Source organism: Schistocerca gregaria, chromosome 1 (genome assembly GCF_023897955.1).
Source record: "Schistocerca gregaria isolate iqSchGreg1 chromosome 1, iqSchGreg1.2, whole genome shotgun sequence".
NCBI lineage: Eukaryota > Metazoa > Arthropoda > Insecta > Orthoptera > Acrididae > Schistocerca > Schistocerca gregaria.
In genome coordinates this window covers 163,440,912-163,461,770 of record NC_064920.1, presented here as the reverse complement: position 1 = coordinate 163,461,770, position 20,859 = coordinate 163,440,912, and the positions used below count along the sequence as shown (strand labels likewise).

At 47.9% G+C, this 20,859-nt stretch overlaps 1 protein-coding gene across 1 annotated transcript in view; it reads right to left on the bottom strand.

Annotated features, from left to right (window-relative positions):
• Window positions 1-20,859, bottom strand: part of LOC126284998 (chordin-like protein 1) — a 527,874-nt gene that overhangs the window by 469,198 nt on the left and 37,817 nt on the right. The window lies entirely within an intron of this gene.

Below are 20,859 nucleotides of genomic sequence, written 5' to 3'. Positions count from 1 at the left end.
CGGGTATTCATTGAACAAATATATTATACTAGAACTGACATGTGATTACATTTTCACGCAGTTTGGGTGCATAGATCGTGAGAAATTAGCACACAGAACACCTCTGGCCATAATAACGGCCTCGATACGCCTGGGCTTTGAGTCAAACAGAGATTGGACGGCGTGTACAGGTACAGTGGCCTATGCAGCTTCAACACGACACCACAGTTTATCAAGAGTAGTGAGTAGTGTACTGTGACGAGCCAGTTGCTCGGCCGCCATTGACCAGACGTTTTCAGTTGCTGAGAGATCTGGAGAATGTGCTGGCCAGGGCAGCAGTCGAACATTTTCCGTATAAAGAAAGGCCCGTACAGGACCTGCAACATGCGGTCGTGCATTATCTTGCTGAAATGTACGGTTTCGCAGGGATCGAATGAAAGGTCGTAACACATCTCAAATGTAGCGTCCACTGTTCAAAGTGCCGTCAATGCGAACAGGAGGTGACCGAGACGTGTAACCAATGGCACCCCATAGCATCACGCCGGGTGATACGCCAGTATGGCGATGACGAAAACAGGCTTAAAATGTGCGTTCACCGTGATGTCGCCAAACACGGATGCGACCATCAGGATGCTGTAAACAGAAATTGGATTCATCCGAAAAAATGACGTTTTTCCATTCGTGCACCCAGGTTAGTCGTTGAGTACACTATCGCAGGCCCTCCTGTCAGTGATGCAGCGTCAAGGATAACCCAGACACGGTCTCCGAGCTGATAGTCCATGCTGCTGCAAACGTCGTCTAACTGTTCGTGCAGATGGTTGTTGTCTTGCAAACGTCCCCATCTGTTGACTCAGGGATCGAGACGTGGCTGCACGATCCGTTACAGTCATGCGGATAAGATGTTTGTCATTTCGACTGCTAGTGTTGTAAGGCCGTTGGGATCCAGCACGGCGTTCCGTATTACCTTCCTGAACCCACCGATTCCATATTCTGCTAACAGTCATTGGATCTCGACCAACGCGAGCAGCAATGTCGCGATACGATAAACCGCAGTCGCGGTAGGCTACAATCCGACCTTTATCAAAGTCGGAAACGTGATGATACGCATTTCTCCTCCTTACTCGAGGCATCACAACAACGTTTCACCAGGCAGCGCCGGTCAACTGCTGTTTATGTATGAAAGATCGGTTGGAAACTATCATCATGTCAGCAGGTTGTAGGTTTCGCCACCGGCGCCAACCTTGTGTAAAAGCTCTGAAAAGCTAATCATTTGCATATCACAGCATCTTCTTCCTGTCGGTTAAATTTCGCGTCTGCAGCACGTCATCTTCGTGGTGTAGCAATTTTAATGGCCAGTAGTGTATATGCTTGAGGCTGACATATTGCGTACATATATTACTATTCTTCGCATAGAATAATACGTATTCTCGGACTAGATTTCATTACACATTGGGCAGGTGTGTCCACCTCCCCCCCCCTCCCTCCTCTTTCCGCGCCTTCAAGAACCTGCGCGTAGGAGGTTTCTGTCTGTCCTTCCTCTGCACAGTACTTTGCGCCCGAGCACCAGGCTACTGCAGTGAAGCGTATCGTGTGGCAAACACCAGTGTGCCCCAAGTTTAAAAGTTGTACTTTCAGCTCATGACTGCTTACTATCGGTGTGCTTGTAGCATGAGTACTTAATACCAACGAAATCGCTACGCATAAAATCGGAATTTGCCGCTGTTCATACCTCCGGTTCTATTGGTGATAAAAAGGTAAGGACAAGTCTTTTCGACAGCCCTTGGGCTATGGATAATTTGTACATCCGTCAGGACGATCGTCTTAGTGCACGAATCTACAGTACAGTGTCAGAGTATGAATGTTACACGCTTCCTCTTGGTTTTCGCGGAAAACACCACAAAAAGGGTTTTTACTATATTTTCGTCGTCGTGAGCTAACCAAAATCCAGCCGAGGATTCCACGCCGAATGGCAAAAGTTTTTTACCGTTTACTCGTAAGACCCCGATCTTGAGCAATCTTGAAAATTTCTTAGATTTCTTCATCCGTTTCCGACATACAGATGTTCAAACTTAGCATATTTGTTCACATAAAATTAGAAAAAACTAAACTTAACTCCGGCGAAAACGCTTTGAAGGCCCAACGGTACTGACCGACGGCTGTGTCATCCTCCGCCGACAGGCCTCGCAGGATGCGGGTGTAGAGGAGCATGTAGTCAGCACACCTCTCTCCAGGCCGTTGTTAATTTTCGCGACCGGAGCTCCTAGTCTTCGGTCAAGAATCTCCTCAATTTGCCTCACAAGGGCTGAGTGCAGCGCTGGGAAGTCCGGACGGTCGCTCATCCAAGTACTAGTAGAGCAAGTCGGTCGGACAGCACTGAACTCCGGTGATCTGGCGGGAAACGGTGCTACCACTGTGGCAAGGCCATTACGCACGTAAACTCCTGTGTGAGAGGAAAACTTCTACATCTACATCTACATGGTTACTCTGCAATTCACGCTTAAGTGCCTGGCAGAGGGTTCATCGAACCATTTTCATATTACGTCTCTACCATTCCACTCCCGAATGGGGCGTGGGAAAAAGAAACACCTGCATCTTTCAGTTCGAGCTCTGATTTCTCTTGTTTTATTATAATGATAATTTCCCCCTACGCCGGCCGGAGTGGCCGAGCGGTTCTAGCCGCTAGTCTGGAGCTGCGCGACCGCTACGGTCGCAGGTTCGCATCCTGCCTCAGGCATGGATGTGCGTGTTTCCCTTAGGTTAGTTAGGTTTAAGTAGTTGTAAGTTCTAGGGGACTGATGACCTCAGATGTTAAGTCGCATAGTGCTCAGAGCCACTTGAACCGTTTTGTAACGGGCCCCACGTCAGTGAACTCTTCACCTCCCTCTCCATGTTTGACTACTTCCTTCTCTCTTCACACCGTGGCCTATCGCCTACTCTAGTCCCCCACTTCTGTCTGCCACCATTCAGGTCTCCCTCCCTCCTCCATCCTAGCACCATCTCCACATTAAACTGACCTGACCCTTTTATTTGCCCCCAAACCCTACGATCTTCCTTACCTGGTCTAGAGAGTTTCTCTAAGCACGCCCGACGTTACCTGAATGACACCATTCCAGAACGTTGGACTGGAAGAGGAGCAGCAGAAGATGAACTTCATCGCCGGTGATCTCCCAGTTCTACAGAGTTCACAGCTTGTGACTTATCTGTGGTATTACGTAAAATACCGCGTTTTTATCCCCCTTCATCTACATCTATATTTACATGGTTACTCTGCAATTCATATTTAAGTGCCTGGCAGAGGGTTCATCGAACCATTTTCATACTACTTCTCTCATTTCACTCTCGAATGGCGCGTGGGAAAAAGGAACACCTAAATCTTTCCGTTCGAGCTCTGATTTCTCTTATTTTATCATGATGATCATTTCTCCCTACGTAGGTGGGTGTCAACAAAATATTTTCGCATTCAGAAGATGAAGTTGGTGATTCAAATTTCGTAAATAGATCTCACCGCAAAAAAAAAAAAAAAATGCCTTTGCTTCAGTAACTGCCACCGCAACTCGCGTATCATATCAATGACGCTCTCACCCCTATTGTGCGATAACACACAACGAGCTGCCTTTCTTTACACTTTTTCGATGTTCTCCGTCAATCCTACCTGGTGAGGATCCCACACCGCGCAGCAATATTCCAGCAGAGGATGGACAAGTGTGATGTAGGCTGTATCTTTAGTGGGTTTGTCGCACCTTCTAAGTGTTCTTGCAACAAAGTGCAGTCTGTTTCGCCTTCCCCACAATATTATCTATGTGGTCATCCCAATTTATGTAGCTCGTAATTGTAATTCCTAGGTATTAAGTCAAATTGACAGTCCTTAGATTTGTGCGATTCATCGTGTACCCAAAATTTATCGGATTTCTTTCAGCACCCATGAGGATGACCTCGTACTTTTCTTTGTTTAGTGCCAGTTGCCACTTTTAGGACCATACAGACATTCTCTCTAGATCATTTTGTAATGGGAATGGATCGTCTGATGATTTTACTAGATGCGAAACAACAGCATCATCTGCAAACAATCTAAGGGGGCAGCTCAGATTATCACCTAGATGATGTATGTAAATCAGGAACAGCAGAGGGCCTATGACACTACCTTGCGGGACGCCAGATATCACTTCTGTTCTACTCGATGATTTACCGTCTATCATTACGAACTGTGACCTCTCTGAGAGGAAATCACGAATCCAGTCACACAACTTAGACGATACACCAATGTACGCAATTTGATTAATAGTCGCTTGTGAGGAACGGTATCAAAAGGCTTCTGGAAAACTAGGAATATGTAATCGATCTGAGATCCATTGTCGATAGCACTCATTACTTCATGGGAATAAAGAGCTAGCTGAGTTGCACAAGTACGATATTTTCTGCATCCGTGTTGGTTATGTATTAATAAGTAATTTTCTTCAAAGTGATTCATAATGTTCGAGTACAGTGTATGCTCCAAAATCCTACTGCAAATTGAGGTAATTCAATGGGTTACTCCTATTTTCTTTTTTGAATAATGGTGTGATCTGTGATACTTTCTAGTCATTAAGAACAGACCTTTCGTCAAGTGTGCGGTTGTATATGATTACTATGAAAGGCGCTATTGTGTCTGCATACTCTGAAAGGAACCTGACTGGTATACCATCTGGACTGGAAGAGTTGCCTTTCTTAAGTGATTTGTTTCGCAACACGTGAGATATCTACTTTTATGCCATTTATGGTAACAGCTGTTCTGGTTTCGATTTATTAGTTTTTTAAGTGATGTAGCACTGAGAAATATGAGGCCAAGAGTCTGAGTTATCATCTGGGATCCCCATGTTCTAGTACTGAAGCACATCCAAAATTATTTTTGCACGTAAAATCCGATCTGAGATGTGAAAGTAGTTTTGTATTATTTCAGTTCCACATAAGTAAATCGTCTAACTTTTAGTGGCTAATACATTTGTGGTTTATGTGAGTTACATACCGCAGCAGGAAAAAAGAGACTGGCGCAGCATAGCTCCAGTGACAGGAGCTTGTGGGAGTGTGAGGTGAGTTGCATGTTAAAAGAAGCGCGAATATGTTCGCCTGTCAAAATTTTTGGGAAAATTTTTTAAGGTGCTGAGGAAGGTAGCACGAGGGAGCTGGCACACGACTTTTCAGTCAGACTTTTAAATAAACGAGAACATGAAACTTCCTGGTAGATTAAAATTGTGTGCAGGACTGAGACTCGAATTCCGGATCTTTGCCTTTCGCGGGCAAGTGCTCTATAGACTTTTTTTGTCGGGGGGAGGGGGGGAAGGAGAGGGTGGATATATTTTCTTATCTACCGAGGTACAACACCTAAAAATAAAAGAAACGAAAATCAAATCTGCCGTTACTTGGCACCATTAAAAAATGAAGGGTCGCTCCTCAGGCGTTCCCTAACTGTTCCAGAAAATTCTGCCAAGGCGATAGGCTCCACGGCACTGCAATTTATTTTAATTAAATTATTATAATTAGGAAATGGGCAAATGAAAATTCTATAAAACAGAATGTTACAATAAAATGTGATTCGAAGCATCAACTAAAATAGTTTTGTATATGGCTTGCGCTAATTCAGCTAAAAGAATCTTTCTACAAGAACTGGAGTTTTGTTGTCCACTGTCACTGGCGTTCTCCATTTCCAACAACGCCATCTAAAATTTCTACAACAGACAGATGCTGCATCGCTAATCCCTCAGTTCCTTGAGTTAGCCAATCTCTTTCTTTTCTCACCGCTTGCCGTTCAGGTCATTCTGTCTTCGATCGATGTGATGCTACGCGGAACGTTACACTGAGCCTGGCACTGGCTAACTAGCTGGGGGAGGGGGGCCGTTTACGAAAACAAAGCGCAAATGATTTGTCAAGACCATACGGTACCTCGGTGTTCTTTCAAGAGCGCCGTGAGCGTTTTGCAGGTACCACCAGTAATCAAGGTCCACTTTCTCCTCTTCACCACGTAATCGTATGATGTTTGGCGAGGTGAAAGTAAGAGTCATCCGTACACAGACGGCACCATGGTTAAATCACTTCAGGTGTGACACAGAGGCAACCAGCTAAGAACTTCTGTGTCAGTCGCCAAACGCCCGACGATGACACACAGTTGAAGCGATATTCATCGGTGTCCAGGAGGAGACCGTCTGGGCAAAGTGGAGGGGGGGGGGGGGGGCATTAATCCGATAGCACGGAGCTGGTGTTCCGTCGCTATTTTTTGTTGGTGCTCTGCTACCATGTCGCAACTAAGGTGGTTAGCAGAAAGTGGTACTGTATTGTTTACACTCCTGGCCAGTTGACATGTGGATACTTAGTTTCCCGGTGCTGGTACAAATTTTAACTCATTTTGCCCCCGGAACGGTGATGTAAAAATCTTTCGCTTTCGGCGGGTGCACTGTGGGGAGATCCGAAGCCGCCATAGCCTAACTGTAGAATGAATGTCGATACGTGGGAGAGCTGTGTCGTGACGTGCGGGGCGTGAGAGACCTCCCAATAGAGGACAAGTGAGGGAGGCATGTTGACTAGTCCAGCGTTGCCATATATTACCCGTATAAAGGCCAGCCGGAGACTGAGCTTCCCAAACACGACTCACGACCGTTCCTCCCAGCTGTACTTCCGCCACTGCCTCGTCTCCTGCCTTCCAAACCGCACAGAAGCTCTCCTGCGAAAGTTCCACGTCTAGCACTCCTGGAAGAAAGGATATTGCGCAGACATGGCCTGTGGGATGTTTCCAGAGGGATGTTTCCACTCTCCAGTGGAGGCTGCGCTGATACGAACGAGGAGATAATGGCAGAAGTAGAGCTGTAAAAAGGGTTTGTGACTCGTGCTTGGGTAGCTCAGTAGGTAACGATCTCCGTGAAGTGGAATTGTGGACACGCAATTCACTACTCGTTTGCTGACGGTGAGGAAAATGTCCCTGATTTTTGGCACTTACTTAATGAACGCCATCGTGCGGTTGGCCGTAATCCCAAATACAGGCATTTTTTTATCCAATTTCCTTTGTAATGTCTACCTTGACGCACCCCAGAGCTGGGCTGTTCCTGCCCTGAGCAGTTGATCCTCGCCTTTTCCCCCTTAGAACCGGTATATTCTCCGAAAAACTATGCGTCAATAGAATGAGATTTTCACTCTGCACCGGAGTGTGCACATGTTGCAGGTCCTGTACGGGCCTTTCTGGATAAAGAAAAGTTCGACTGCTGCCCTGGCCAGCACATTCTCCAGATATCTCACCAACTGAAAACGTCTGGTCAATGGTGGCCGAGCAACTGGCTCGTCACAATACGCCAGTCACTGCTCTTGATGAACTGTGGTATCGTGTTGAAGCTGCATCGGCAGCTGTACATGTACACGCCATCCAAGCTCTGTTTGACTCAATGCACAGGCGTATCAAGGCCGTTATTGCGGCCAGAGGTGGTTGTTCTGGGTGCTGATTTCTCAGGATCTATGCACCCAAATTGCGTGAAAATGGAATCACATGTCAGTTCTAGTATAGTCCGCAGCTCGTGGTCTTGCGGTAGCGTTCTCGCTTCCTGCGCACGGAGTCCCGGGTTCGATTCCCGGCGGGGTTAAGGATTTTCTCTACCTCGTGATGACTGGGTGTTGTGTGTTCATCATCATTTCATCATCATTGACTCGCAAGTCGCCGAAGTGGCGTGAACTAAAAAGGACTTGCAATACGGCGGCCGAACTTCCCCGCATGGGGTCTCCCGGCCAACAATGCCATACGATCATTTCATTTCGTTTCAGTTCTAGTATAATATATTTCTCCAGTGAATACCCGTTTAATGGCCAGCAGTGTCTATCACCTTGGCCTGAGCTACAGGGAGGGTTAAACCTATTTCGCTCATTAGTGAGGTGCTATTCCGATATCAGAGAGTCTCTGGAATAGTGAAACATTTTTAAAAGGGTCTTAGGCGTGAATTGGAATTTGTATCGGTGACCAAGATTCTTTCGTCACCTCTGCCCCCTTCTTGGGTCCCAGCTCCAGTCCGGGACGTAGACGGCGCGGACCCGTACGCGGGCGAGCGCCGCAGACGCGTGGGCGGTGACTGGCTTCAGCGTCATCCGCTTTAAGGCGGCGCGGGCCCCCGGGCTGCGTCCCAATTGCGGAGGAGCGAGGGCGCGCGCCACGCACAAGTGCCGGCCGCGTACCGCCGCCGTGTACGTGAGCTGCGTCGGGGAGCCGCAGGGCCAGCGGCGGCCACTAGCGGCCCGTTTCACGCCTCCCGCGCCACTCCACCAGCTCCCCAAGTGCCGCCGACGCGCAACCACACGCTGCCGGCACGCCAGGCGCACGTGTGAGCCGCGCGAGCACCGCTAAGCGACCCTAGGAAGCTCACTCGCTTCGCACTCACAAGGAAACATCACCAACTCGACCTCATATTTCAAGGAGAAGAAAAAAAAACCCGCAAAACATCAGCGCGAGAAATGGATGCCGCGCAAAAATTTTGGCCATAATTATGACCAGCGGAAAAATGCTCCTCTCGGAGCACAAAAAATTGGAATATGTTCCCGTTTTCAGAATGAATATTTCACTTTGCAGCGGAGTGTGCGCTGATATGAAACTTCCTAGAAGATTAAAACAATGTGCCGAACTGGGACTCGAACAAGCACATGCTCTAGCTACTTCTTTTCCCACCTTTTTTTTTTCCAAAGGAACCTTCCTGACATCCAAAGTGAGGAGTGAGGACAACGTGGGCGGGCATCGCAACCCGAGATCTGGCCGTCATGTCCTGTTCAAGGAACCAAGGAAAGAGTAGGGAACTTGGAACAGAGGTACAATAAACATCAATCGTTTTTTATTTTCCTTCTTTTAATTTTCATTTTTTTAAAATCAACTATAATACCACAGAGAAGAGCAGGAAACAGACGTTGCGAGGAGGAGTACGCTGCAAAACGCCAGACTCACTAAGACTATTAACGCATATGAAACTTCCTGGCAGATTAAAACTATGTGCCGGACCGAGACTCGAACTCGGGACCTTTGCCTTTCGCGGGCAAGTGCTCTACCATCTGAGCTACCCACGCATGACTCACGCCCCCGCCTCACAGCTTTACTTCTGCCAGTACCTTGTCTCCTACCTTCCAAACTTTACAGAAGCTCTCCTGCGAACCATGCAGAACAAGCATTCCTGAAAGAAAGGATATTGCGGAGACATGGCTTAGCCGCAGCCAGGAGAGCGCAGTCCAGTCCAGTCCAGTCCAGTGTTCAAAGTGCCGTCAATGCGAACAAGAGGTGACCTAGACGTGTAACCAATGGCACTCCATACCATCACGCCGGGTGATACGCCAGTATGAGGATCACGAACACACGCTTCCAATGTGCGTTCACCGCGATGTCGCCAAGCACGCATGCGACCACCATGATGCTGTAAACAGAACCTGGATTCATCCGAAAAAATTGCGTTTTGCCATTCGTGCACCCAGGTTCGTCGTTGAGTACACCATCGCAGACGCTCCTGTCTGTGATGCAGCGTAAAGGGTAGCCGCAGCCATGGTCTCCGAGCTGATAGTCCATGCTGCTGCAAACGTCGTCGAACTGTTCGTGCAAATGGTTGTTATCTTGCAAACGTCCCTATCTGTTGACTCAGGGATGGAGACGTGGCTGCACGATCCGTTACAGCCATGCGGATAACATGCCTGTCATCTCGACTGCTAGTGATACGAGGCCGTTGGGATCCAGCACGGCGTTCCGTATTACCCTCCTGAAGCCACGGATTCCATATTCTGCTAACAGTCATTGGATCTCAACTAACGCGTGCATCAATGTCGCGATACGATAAACCGCAATCGCGATAGGCTACAATCCGACCTTTATCAAAGTCGGATATGTGATGGTTCGCATTCATTCTCCTTACACGAGGTATGACAACAACGTTTCACCAGCCAACGCCGGTCAACTGCTGTCTGTGTATGAGAAATCGGTTGGAAACTTTCCTCGTGTCAGCACGTTGTAGGTGTCTCCACCGGCGGCAACCTTGTGTGAATGCTCTGAAAAGCTAATCATTTCCTGTCGGTTAAATTTCGCGTCTGTAGCACCTCATCTTCGTGGCGCAGCAATTTTAATGGCCAGTAGTGTATTTCTCGTAGTCTTTCCTTATTTATGTCCAACCGCTGGACGTCATTGGATTTTGCAACTTGTGCCCCGTATCGTCGCTAGGAGCATTCTCCACTCACCTTACAGCTTACACATTTTGTTTTACGGCGCGCCAGGCGCCATTCCGTTTCGCGGTGGGCAGCGGTAGTTACATTTAGCTCATTACTGTATATCGTACGTAGATGCGGATCTTGCTTCCCCGTGTGTGGGTAAGGCTCACAGTCACGTTGCGAGTGGCGTGGCGGGGGGGGGGGGGGGGGGGGGGGGGGAGGCGACACGAAGCGCGGCCGGGGGCGAGCTGTTTGTGTGAGTCAGGGCGCATTGGGAGGCGGTATCGGCGTTTCCCGGAACTGGCCCGCCGCATTCCTCGCCTCTGACAAGTGGGCGCTCAAGTTCACGCGCTCCGGCCGGAACGTTGTGAGTCTCTAAAGCAATCGTTTATCTCGTCAGATGCGTTTTAGCGCCGGCCTACCGTCGTGTTTTTCGGAACACGAACCCGACTGAAAGAGACGAAGCGACTGCCACGAGTCGATTAAATTCGCCCTCCAAAGGGTCCCCTATTACATTTTGTCATGAGTCTCCCGTAAATGAGTTCAATATAACAGCCATTTATACAGGGTGCCCCATTTATCTTGACCACCCTAAATAACTGTTTGTCCAGATTTCAAATTACAAAATGTTTCAAGCAAATGTTCTTTAGCCGTCAGGTGGATATCAATCTGCATGATTGCCTTCGTTGTAGCTTTGTTTTTTTGCAGAGATATGAACATTAGTATGACTTTTTTTTAAATGGTACCCTGTGTTTTTATTCGGTGATTCATTTCCTCCCCTATTCAAAAATGTATCACAGTGTAACATTCACTGAAACACAACGTTGTTAATTACATAACACAGAATCGACTTTGAGCCCAGGATCACAAACTCGCCCACTTGCGGGAGTTGTCAGAAAACAAATGAAAAGCACGTAGAAACATAACACAAAATTGAATTTGACTCTCCTGTACCATTGCCCAGGAGTGTAACATTCAAAGGTGCTCAAAGTGGTGACCCTGGACACCGATACACTGGTGCACTCGTTCAATGAAAGAATTATTTACTGCTTCCTGTGTTGCCTGCTGAAGAGAATTTGAAGCAAGCGCGATACGTTTCTTCATGTCTTCTGGAGTTGTTGGAATATCGCGATAGACGACGTCTTTAATGCATCCTCGGAGAACAAAGTCCAGAGGATTTAAACCAGGAGACCTAGCAGGCCAAGTAACTGTTCCTCTTCGACCAATCCATCTGGAAGGATACCTTCGGTTCAGAGCACTACGTGCACGCAAGGCATTATGTGCTGGACATCCGTAGTGTTGATACCACATAAGCATTCTGGTTGTAGGTTCAAATGGTTCAAATGGCTCTGAGCAATATGGGACTTAATATCTATGGTCATCAGTCCCCTAGAACTTAGAACTACTTAAACGTAACTAACCTAAGGACATCACACACATCCATGCCCGAAGCAGAATTCGAACCTGCGACGGTAGCGGTCACGCGGTTCCAGACTGAAGCGTCTAGAACCGCTCGTCCACACGTGCCGGCCAGGTGCTAGGCGCTCCAGTCTGGAACCGCGCGACCACTACTGTCGCAGGTTCGAATCCTGCCTCGGACATGGATGTGTGTGATGTCCTTAGGTTAGTTAGGTTTAAGTAGTTTTAAGTTCTAGGGGACTGATGACCTCAGGCGTTAAGTCCCATAGTATTCAGAGCCATTCTGGTTCTCAGCGGCACTTAATCCAGAAGAGGAGGAAGAATTCGTCTGTGCTGTTGAGACTACCATTGATGAAATAAGGGCCAATAATTTAGTACCAACCAACCCACACCAGACGTTAATTCTCCATTGACGCTGATGTTCCACCTGTCTAATCCATAGTGCATGTTCCTTGTATTTACCTGACCTTAGTTTGAGAAGGAACATTCATCGGCAGATAGAACACTGCAGAAGAAGTTCTGGTTGGCGAGGATTTGCTGATGTTCCCACTGACAGAACTTGACACGATTCTGGAAATCATTCCCATGCAATTCTTGATATAGGTGAACATGGTAAAGATGGAACCGGTGACGTGTAAGAATACGATGTACGTTGGTTTTAGGAACGCCAATCCCGTGTTCAAGCTGTCGTGTGCTTATATCTCGCCTGTGCGTGTGCTACGACGATGCTTTGTCGTGGGTTGAAACTTCCCGTTTCCTGAAGCGTCGCAACAAGAAGAGAAAACATCTGTCAGGAAGGTGGGTCCTTGTCGGGATATCACTCTCTGTACAGTTCCGCTGCCTGCGTAGCATTTCGCCTACCTTCAACAACAACAATAATAAAAGAAATGTTATGTCGATGCAGTTTGCACGAGGGACAGCCTTTACTGTATGCCTACTGTACACAACAGTATTTAAAACGACTAAATTACTGCACTAAATATACCCGTACATAAGAAAACAGTATTTGCAATTACTGTTCTGCTAACTTACATTCCACACAGATGAGTAGCATTTCTACCTTCTCTTCGTTGGTCTACATTCTACTCACACAACTCTTTAACTGACAATGGTTGACAGAATGACGGGAGTGCATTCTACTTATGTTTACATTTGTCCTCTGTGAACGTCAGCACATGGATGTGTTCCATTACCCCATGTACCTGCACTAAGCGCTGGTAGCGTCAATGTTGTGTTATGTAATTAATAACGTTTGTTTCAGTGAATGGTGCACCGTGATACATGTTTGAATAGGTCGTTGGGAGAGGAAATGGATTACCGACTAAAAAATACGGAGTGGCATTTAAAAAAAGTCATACTACTGTTCATATCTTTGTAAAAGACAAAGCTACAACGAAGGCAGTCATGCTGATTGATATCCCCCCGACGGCTAAAGAACATTTGCTTGAAACACTTTGTACAAGACTACTTACAGTACACCCATTAAGGTCTCACAGTACGTTATTAACAAAATAAATTATAATTTTGATGGTTACAAAAAAATCATCACGAAACAAAGCAGGCTCTCTCCTAGCTGTACATTTTGAAAACAAAAGTAGTGAAAATCTTTATCTCCTGATGATGATTATCAACCTTTAGTAGCGAGTATGTCCTCCGGTAATCGAGTGAGTTCTTGCACCCTGTTAGGGGTGCTCTGGATGAGACTGTCAAGTTTATCTTGGGGTATGAGATCCCAACAGCTTCAGTAAGGTCCTGCAGATTGTCAGTTGGATTCGGACTCTGTGCGATGGCCGCCTTCAACAGGTCCCGCGCACGCTCAGTTGCATTCGTGTCTACGGACTGTGCTGACCAACGCATTTGGTTGATGTTGCATCTTTGAAGATACCGAGACACTGCTAGAGGAAGGTGCTGTCTTGCATTGTCATCGGCCAGGATTAAATTGTCATCGACTTTGCGTCTGTACCTTACAATCGTTTATAGGACCTCTTGGAGGTATCGGGGACCAACCAAATTGCCGTAGATGGGAATTACAGGGATCTCCTGTCCCATCGTTATTGCCGCCCGGAGCATTACACTTCCACTTGCAAACGGATGGACTTCCTGGATGTATCGGCTTCCCTGGCATTGTCTTGCGCTTCTCCAAACCCTGCTACGTCTGGTGTCAAGTTTAAACCAATCCAGGTCACGTCAGCAAACGTGAATTTACTCCATTCTGCAGTGTCCAATGTTGATGCGCAAGAGTCAATGTCCCCCGCTTGCGTCGGTTCCTTTGGTTCCGTGCAAAACTTTTCATTGGTCTTCTGGAACGAAGACCACCCTGGTGCGATCTTCTACGCATTGTTTGGTCTGAGATACGAGTCCCTTTTACCTGGGAGGAGTCAACCAATATTTCTGGGAACTGATGTTGGGCGCCTGCGAGTAGGAGGAAACGATGTAGCATTGGTGTTGTCTTAAGGGGCGACTTCTGCGAGGTCTATCGTTCACATTTCCCATGTGTCTGTACTGAAATGTCCTGCTTAACCCGCAGGACAGAACAGATAGAATAAATTGTGGGAAGGGTCCAAAGTAAGGGGCTGTCAGCTACACTCTGACATACCACTTTATTATTTGATCAAACATTACAAGACCCCAAAAAATTTTTTTTAAACACAGAGCTTTAACCTTTGGGACTTAATTATAGGCTGAAAGCCACTTTAAAAACGGCTGAAGGCCAATAACTTCAAACGCAGGCATAATCAGAAATTTAAAAGGCAAGCCTAATCTTAAAACAGTTCTTTAGTTAGACTGAAGTAAACAAGTTAAATTCAAATCGGCTTAAGGCCGAACACTTAAAACTGCAAAACATTAAATTATAAAAAAAATACCAAAGTCCTTACTTGAAACAGTTCTTTAATTTAGGCTGAAGGCTTTAATAACAAATAACTAAAGTCAAACCAGCTGAAGGCTGAAGACTTAAAAATTCAAAATTTAAAAAAAATTCCAAACGGGTTACATGAAACGGTACTTTAAACAAGGCTGAAGGCCCTAAAACAACTCTAATTTAAAACACAAAATCGGCTAGAAGCCATACGAGAGATGTTAGAGGGTCGGCCTGTAATTCAAACTTCCACTTCACTCGACCAGGGCACAACAGGGAGTTCAACGGAACAACGTAGAAGATATTGGCGCCCACAACCAATCATACACGCAGCTGCCAAACTACACAGCGTGCTGGACAGCAACAACACCATGAGGGAACAACATTGCCAGAAATGTACGTCAACAGTCAGGGCAGGTAACCGGAACGTTAACGGCCACAAGGTAGAAGATCCCGTTGGTGCACTTCAGTCCAAATAACCAAATACAGTGAAACTCCACCGCAGGGTGGCTAGATTTTCCAACTTGAAAACCGCGTTGTCGCTCGCGGGTATATCCCAACAGCCGACAGCGAACTCCAGACGACACAATGTGAACAGTCTTGACTTGCTGATAGGTTAAATCAGAACTCAACTTTCGTGTCCAGGGTCGGTGAGCCACGGACCTCGTAGCAATGGGACACCGCGTAGAGACCGCCAGCGGGCTCCGGACAAACTACGCCCGGCCGAGAGTTCCTCACTGCTCCACGCCAACCCCACTCCTCAGAGGCAGTACGCCGACAACATTTAAAATAACTTGTCAATCCAAATCAGACAAACTACACACAGTTTCACGAACACTTGCATGAAGAACCAGACAATGCTAACGGCAGTGACTGTACAGTAACAGGGACGAATCACGAGTCGGCACACACAGCCAACCCATAAGCGATCGCCGGTCAGATACACGTCGTCCGGCAAGACGAGCGACCGACCACCAAACAAAGTCGTCCCCGCTCCAGTCATGTGTGTCGGCAACCGTCAGGCGATTCACGGCGGTCCGGACCTCACTGCTGCCGCTCCCTGACTGCACTTGTGCCGCGTGGTAGCTCAAACACTGCCACGTCCGAACTAACTGCTGGCGCGTTCTGACTGACTGCTCTCCACACGACGACTCGGAAGTAATAGCAGTCCAGCAAAGATAATACGGCAGGGCTTATATTGATTAGCACCGGTGCTGGCGCTCACGGGCAGACAAAGCAGCAACTCAGTGACACCAGTAATTGAAAGTAACATAACGAGGCGGCAGTACGGCAGAAACAGGATCTAAAATAAGAGATGGGACGAACACGAGCCACGCACGGCTCATGTACTTTCTCCGTATCGTAGACATATCACTTAGAGTGACATGTAACCCGATTGGCAACGTCTTGCTGTGTATGACCTGCTGAAAATCAAGCCACTATTCTAACTCTATCAAAGTGTTGTATTCCTCTTCGTGGCACCTTACTGCACTGCTGAACACAGACTGAATAAAGCTCCGCCGGCCGCGGTGGTCTCGCGGTTCTAGGCGCTCAGTCCGGAACCATGCGGTTGCTACGGTCGCAGGTTCGAATCCTGCCTCGGGCATGGATGTGTGTGATGTCCTTAGGTTAGTTAGGTTTAAGTAGCTCTAAGTTCTAGGGGACTAATGACCACAGCAGTTGAGTCCCACAGTGCTCAGAGCCATTTGAACCATTTTGAATAAAGCTCCGCCACACACCGTCAGGTGGCTTGCGGAGTATGGCTGTAGATGTAGATGTGGAAGCTGTTGTTGATACCGGACTGCTCGCGGTGTGCCGCTGCGGCAGCGGTATGTTTACATGGCTGGGAAACAGCCACAATGCATGCCAGTACTAAACACGGCCCTATATATGGCCTCTAACTGGATCATCGATGAAGGTACCTAGGTCAATGGGACCTCTAGTCTATTTTATTCTATTCTATTGCTTGAGCCTTCTCCTGCAGTTACGCAGTGTCAGCCGTAGTTAATCGGATTTGGCAAGTTAATGTTTAAGGGGGGGCCGGATGCCCTACCTACCGCCAACCAGTACCCTCTGGGATGGAATTAGTGTGCCCCAACTGTCTGCGTCGAGTGTAATCCATGGAATAGTGCGAAAGTTTTCAGATGTCTGCAAGCCGTGTAACCATGGGGACCAGCCTGGTATTCACCTAGTGGGATGTGGAAAACCGCCTAAAAATCACGTCCAGGGTGGGCGGCACATCGGCCCTCGCCGTTAAACCGCCAGGCAGATAGGGCCGGGGCGCCTACCTGAGTCCAGGAAGCAGTGCGTGAGCGCTCTCGGCTATCCTGGCGGGTCCACTGAGACCTCTAGTCCCGTAGACTATATTTTACGATAGTATTCCAAATTTGTTGAGATATAAAATTGAAGCAATGACTGCCAATGATCCCCTCAGTGCAGATATACGCCAAACACTTTTATGGGAATCTGTGAGATGCTGCGAGCAACGAGGCTAATGAACAGGGGCACAACATCAGTAGTGTGTGGTATGAACTGAGAATCTGGATCTGACGAGGGGGTGTGCTAGGTTAGTCCCTCCTGCTGCAGTGACCACAGTGCACGGATGGCGTACTGGTCAGTGCATCTGCCTAGTAAGGAGGAGATCAGGGTTTGAATCCCAGCCTGGCAGAAATTTTCAACGTGTCTCACTGATATACACTCATGCTCACAAATTAAGGATAATTCTGACACATGGTAAAACAATGCTGTGGAGGGCAGTTTGCGGGTTTAAATCACCTCGGGGTATGACCATGCGGTGTATCTGACATGCGGTCGCCGCACGGTGCCGCTGGCTCAGTCAACATATGCAGAGGTGTGTTGGTGCATGTCAGAGTACGGTGCAGCGAGTAAGTGTGCAGACGTTTTCAGACGTGCTAATGGTGACTGCGTTTTGAAAATGGCTCAAAGAGCCATATTGATGACGTTATGAGGGATAGAATACTAGGGCAACTGAAGGCTGGTTAAACACAGCAGGTCGTAACACGGGCCCTCAGGATGATGGCAACGATTCCAGCAGACAGGAAACGTGTCAAGGCGCTACAGTAGGGGACGTCCACTGTGTACAACAGTACAAGAAGTCCGATATCTCACCATCAGTGCACGCAGGCGCCCACGAAGTACTGCAGGTGGCCTTACTCGGGACCTTACCGCAGCCACTGAAACAGTTGTCTTCAGACACACAGTCTACAGACGACTGAACATATATGGTTTATTCGCCTGCAAGGTGCATTCGACTGACCCCTGGAGAGCCCGTAAAGCCTGGTGTCAAGAACACAGTACATGGTCATTGGAACAGTGGTCCCAGGTTATGTTCACGTACGAGTCCAGTTAGTCTGAACATTGATTCTCGCCGGGTTTTCATCTGGCATGAACCAGGAACCAGATACTAACCCCTTAATGTCCTTGAAAGGGACCTGTATGGAGACGGTAGTTTGATGGTGTGGGGTGGGATTATGGTTGGTGCACGTACACCCTTGCAAGTCTTTGACAGAGGAACTGTAACAGGTCAGGTGCACCGGGACGTCATTTTGCACCAGTATGTCCTCCTGTACAGGGTTGCAGTGGGTCCCACCTTCCTCCTGATGGATGATAACGCACGGCCCCACCGAGCTTCCATCGTGGAGCAGTACCTTGAAACAGAAGATATCAAGCGAATGGAGTAGCCTGCCAGTTCTCCAGACCTAAACCCCATGGAGCACGTCTGGGATACTCTCGGTTGACGTATCGCTGCACGTCTTCAAACCGCTAGGACCATTCAGGAGCTCCGACAGGCAGTGGTGCAAGAATGAGAGGCTATACCCCAGCAGCTGCTCGACCACCTGATCAAGAGTATGCCAACCCGTTGAGCGGCCTGTGTACGTGTGCATGGTGATCATATCCCATATTGATGTCGGGGTACATGCGCAAGAAACAGTGACGTTTTGTAGTACATGTGTTACGGGACGGTTTTCTCAACTTCTCACCAATACCGTGGACTTACAGATCTGTGTCGTGTGTGTTCCCTATGTGCCTATGCTATTAGCGCCAGTTTTGTGTAGTGCCACAACGTGTGGCACCACATTCTGCAATTATCCTTAATTTCTGAGCATGAATGTAGATTTTAGAGCCTATGGTTACTAGACAATTATGTCTTGTTTTGGTGCGCCCTATCCAGTTCCAAAATATGGGAAGCAAAGAGCTTGCAATAGAAGAGATTTGTTTCACAGTATCGAAGATGAAGTAGTGTTCGTAGCTCTGAAGATACACATTTTAGAGCCCATGTTTACTAGACGTTTTGCTTCGAATGACTGTTCCTTTCACGTCCCTGAATTTTGACCGTTTATCGTGGGACATTCTGCGTGTTTGTTAACTTTTATGGAAAGATATGCTCGCGTCATAGTGTACAGCGCCTCTTTTGCAGCGTGTCTCCATGTAGGTTAGGGGTTTCGTCCATAGGCGGCTGCAGGAAAACCTTCGAAGAGTTACATAATGATGCACGGTGTTATGGAGCAGACTGGAGTAAAGCTCTGCTGTAGAATATTCTGCACTAAAAACATCTGTAGTAACGTTTTCGTCGAAACGTCAGCGGTTAGAGACCTACATTACTAAGGCCAATAAAACAATGAGAACATTTCCCTAAGATTTTATGTTCAGTATTCAGCGCTCACCGGAAAATAAAATTAGTCAACCTAGAGATGATGATGTCGTGTGACTAGGGCCTCCCGTCTGGGGGACCGTTCGCCGGGTGCAAGTCTTTCTATTTGGCGCCACTTCGGCGACTTGCACGTCGATGGCGATGAAATGATGATGATTAGGACAACACAACACCCAGTCCCTGAGCGGAGAAAATCGCCGACCCAGCCGGGAATCGAACCCGGGCCCTTAGGATTGACAGTCTGTCGGCTGACCACTTTTTAAAAAAATCTCATTTTGTTCGTTTTCGTTCGTTGTATCTGCTCTGGGCGGACGTTGAAAGACACCCGTTTCAGTTCGTCATTGATATATTAACTCAGTTTTTTTATTACAGAGGACAGCTGTCCCTCTGACCGAACACGCTGAGCTACCGTGCCGGCACCACTCAGCTAACAGGGGCGGACCCCTAGAGAAGCCGTTATAAGCGTCATTTAATACCACCCCTGTACTTGATAACCGCCTGGGTTCGTTTAGAAAGCGAGACCACACGTTTGTATAGATGTGTATTGCGTATTGTGCTGGGGACCTAGAAACGACGGAGAGGCTTCGTCCCGCCGTAGGTTACAGCAGTCCATTCACTCCATGTGCGGTTTGGCCCCCAGTGGACCTCACCGGGAACGTCTCATACCAGACGAGTGTAACCCCTAGCACGCAGGACTCGCATTCGGGAGGACGACGGTTCAGTCCCGCGTCCGGCCATCCTGATTTAGGTTTTCCGTGATTTCCCTAAATCGCTCCAGGCAAATGCCGGGATGGTTCCTTTGAAAGAGCACGGCCGACTTCCTTCCCCGTCTTTCCCTAATCCGATGAGACCGATGACTTCGCTGTCTGGTCTCCTCCCACAAGCAGCAGCAACAACAACAACAACAACAACAACAACGACGAGTGTAACCCCAAATCTTTGCGTGGTACAGTAATTATGGTATACGCGTCCGTGGAGACAGTGTTGGCGCCGACGTAATGTAACTGAGGCGGAATAAGGGGAACCAGCCCGCATTCGCCGAGGCAGATGGAAAACCGCCTTAAAAACGATCCACAGGCTGGCCGGCACACCGGACTTCGGCACTAATCCTCCGGGCGGATTCGTTAAGGGGACCGGCACGCCTTCCCCCTCTGGAAGCAGCATGTGAGACCGCGCGGCTAGCCGGGCGGACTAAGTTTGTGTAGGCACGTCGCATCCAGGTTAAGCCACTCGCTGAGGATTTCAGCGCCCAATTCCACCAAACTACGGGGACGCTGATGTCGGCGTTTCTCCAACTGTTCTAACATGTCCCTCAGATTTTACACAGGGTTCAAGTTGGGTGATTTTGCAAGTCAATAGAGATGTAATAGTCTAGGAGAGTGTTTAGAAAACCTCTAACATATTCTCCCAGTCGGGTGGACTTTATTGTTGTTGTCCTACTGTTCTTGTGTGAGCAATGGTGCCTTGCGAGGTGACCGACTCAAAATATTCCACTGCATGCAATTCTCATCACAGTGTTCTCTCGCTAACTCGTTGGGATGAACCTTCATTCACATCCTGCAGCAGTGCCTGTCGATTTTGGAAGCGATTTTGACTGACAAGCCGTGAAGCGCGTCTCCGGACCCTCTCAGTCAGAATCTTTTCCCGATCATAGTTCTGACCTCGTGTATTATGGTCAGTGTGTTACAGCACTGATTGTAGATACGATGAACAGTCCGCTGGAGGACACCAACAAAGCCAGCAACTTCACACACCA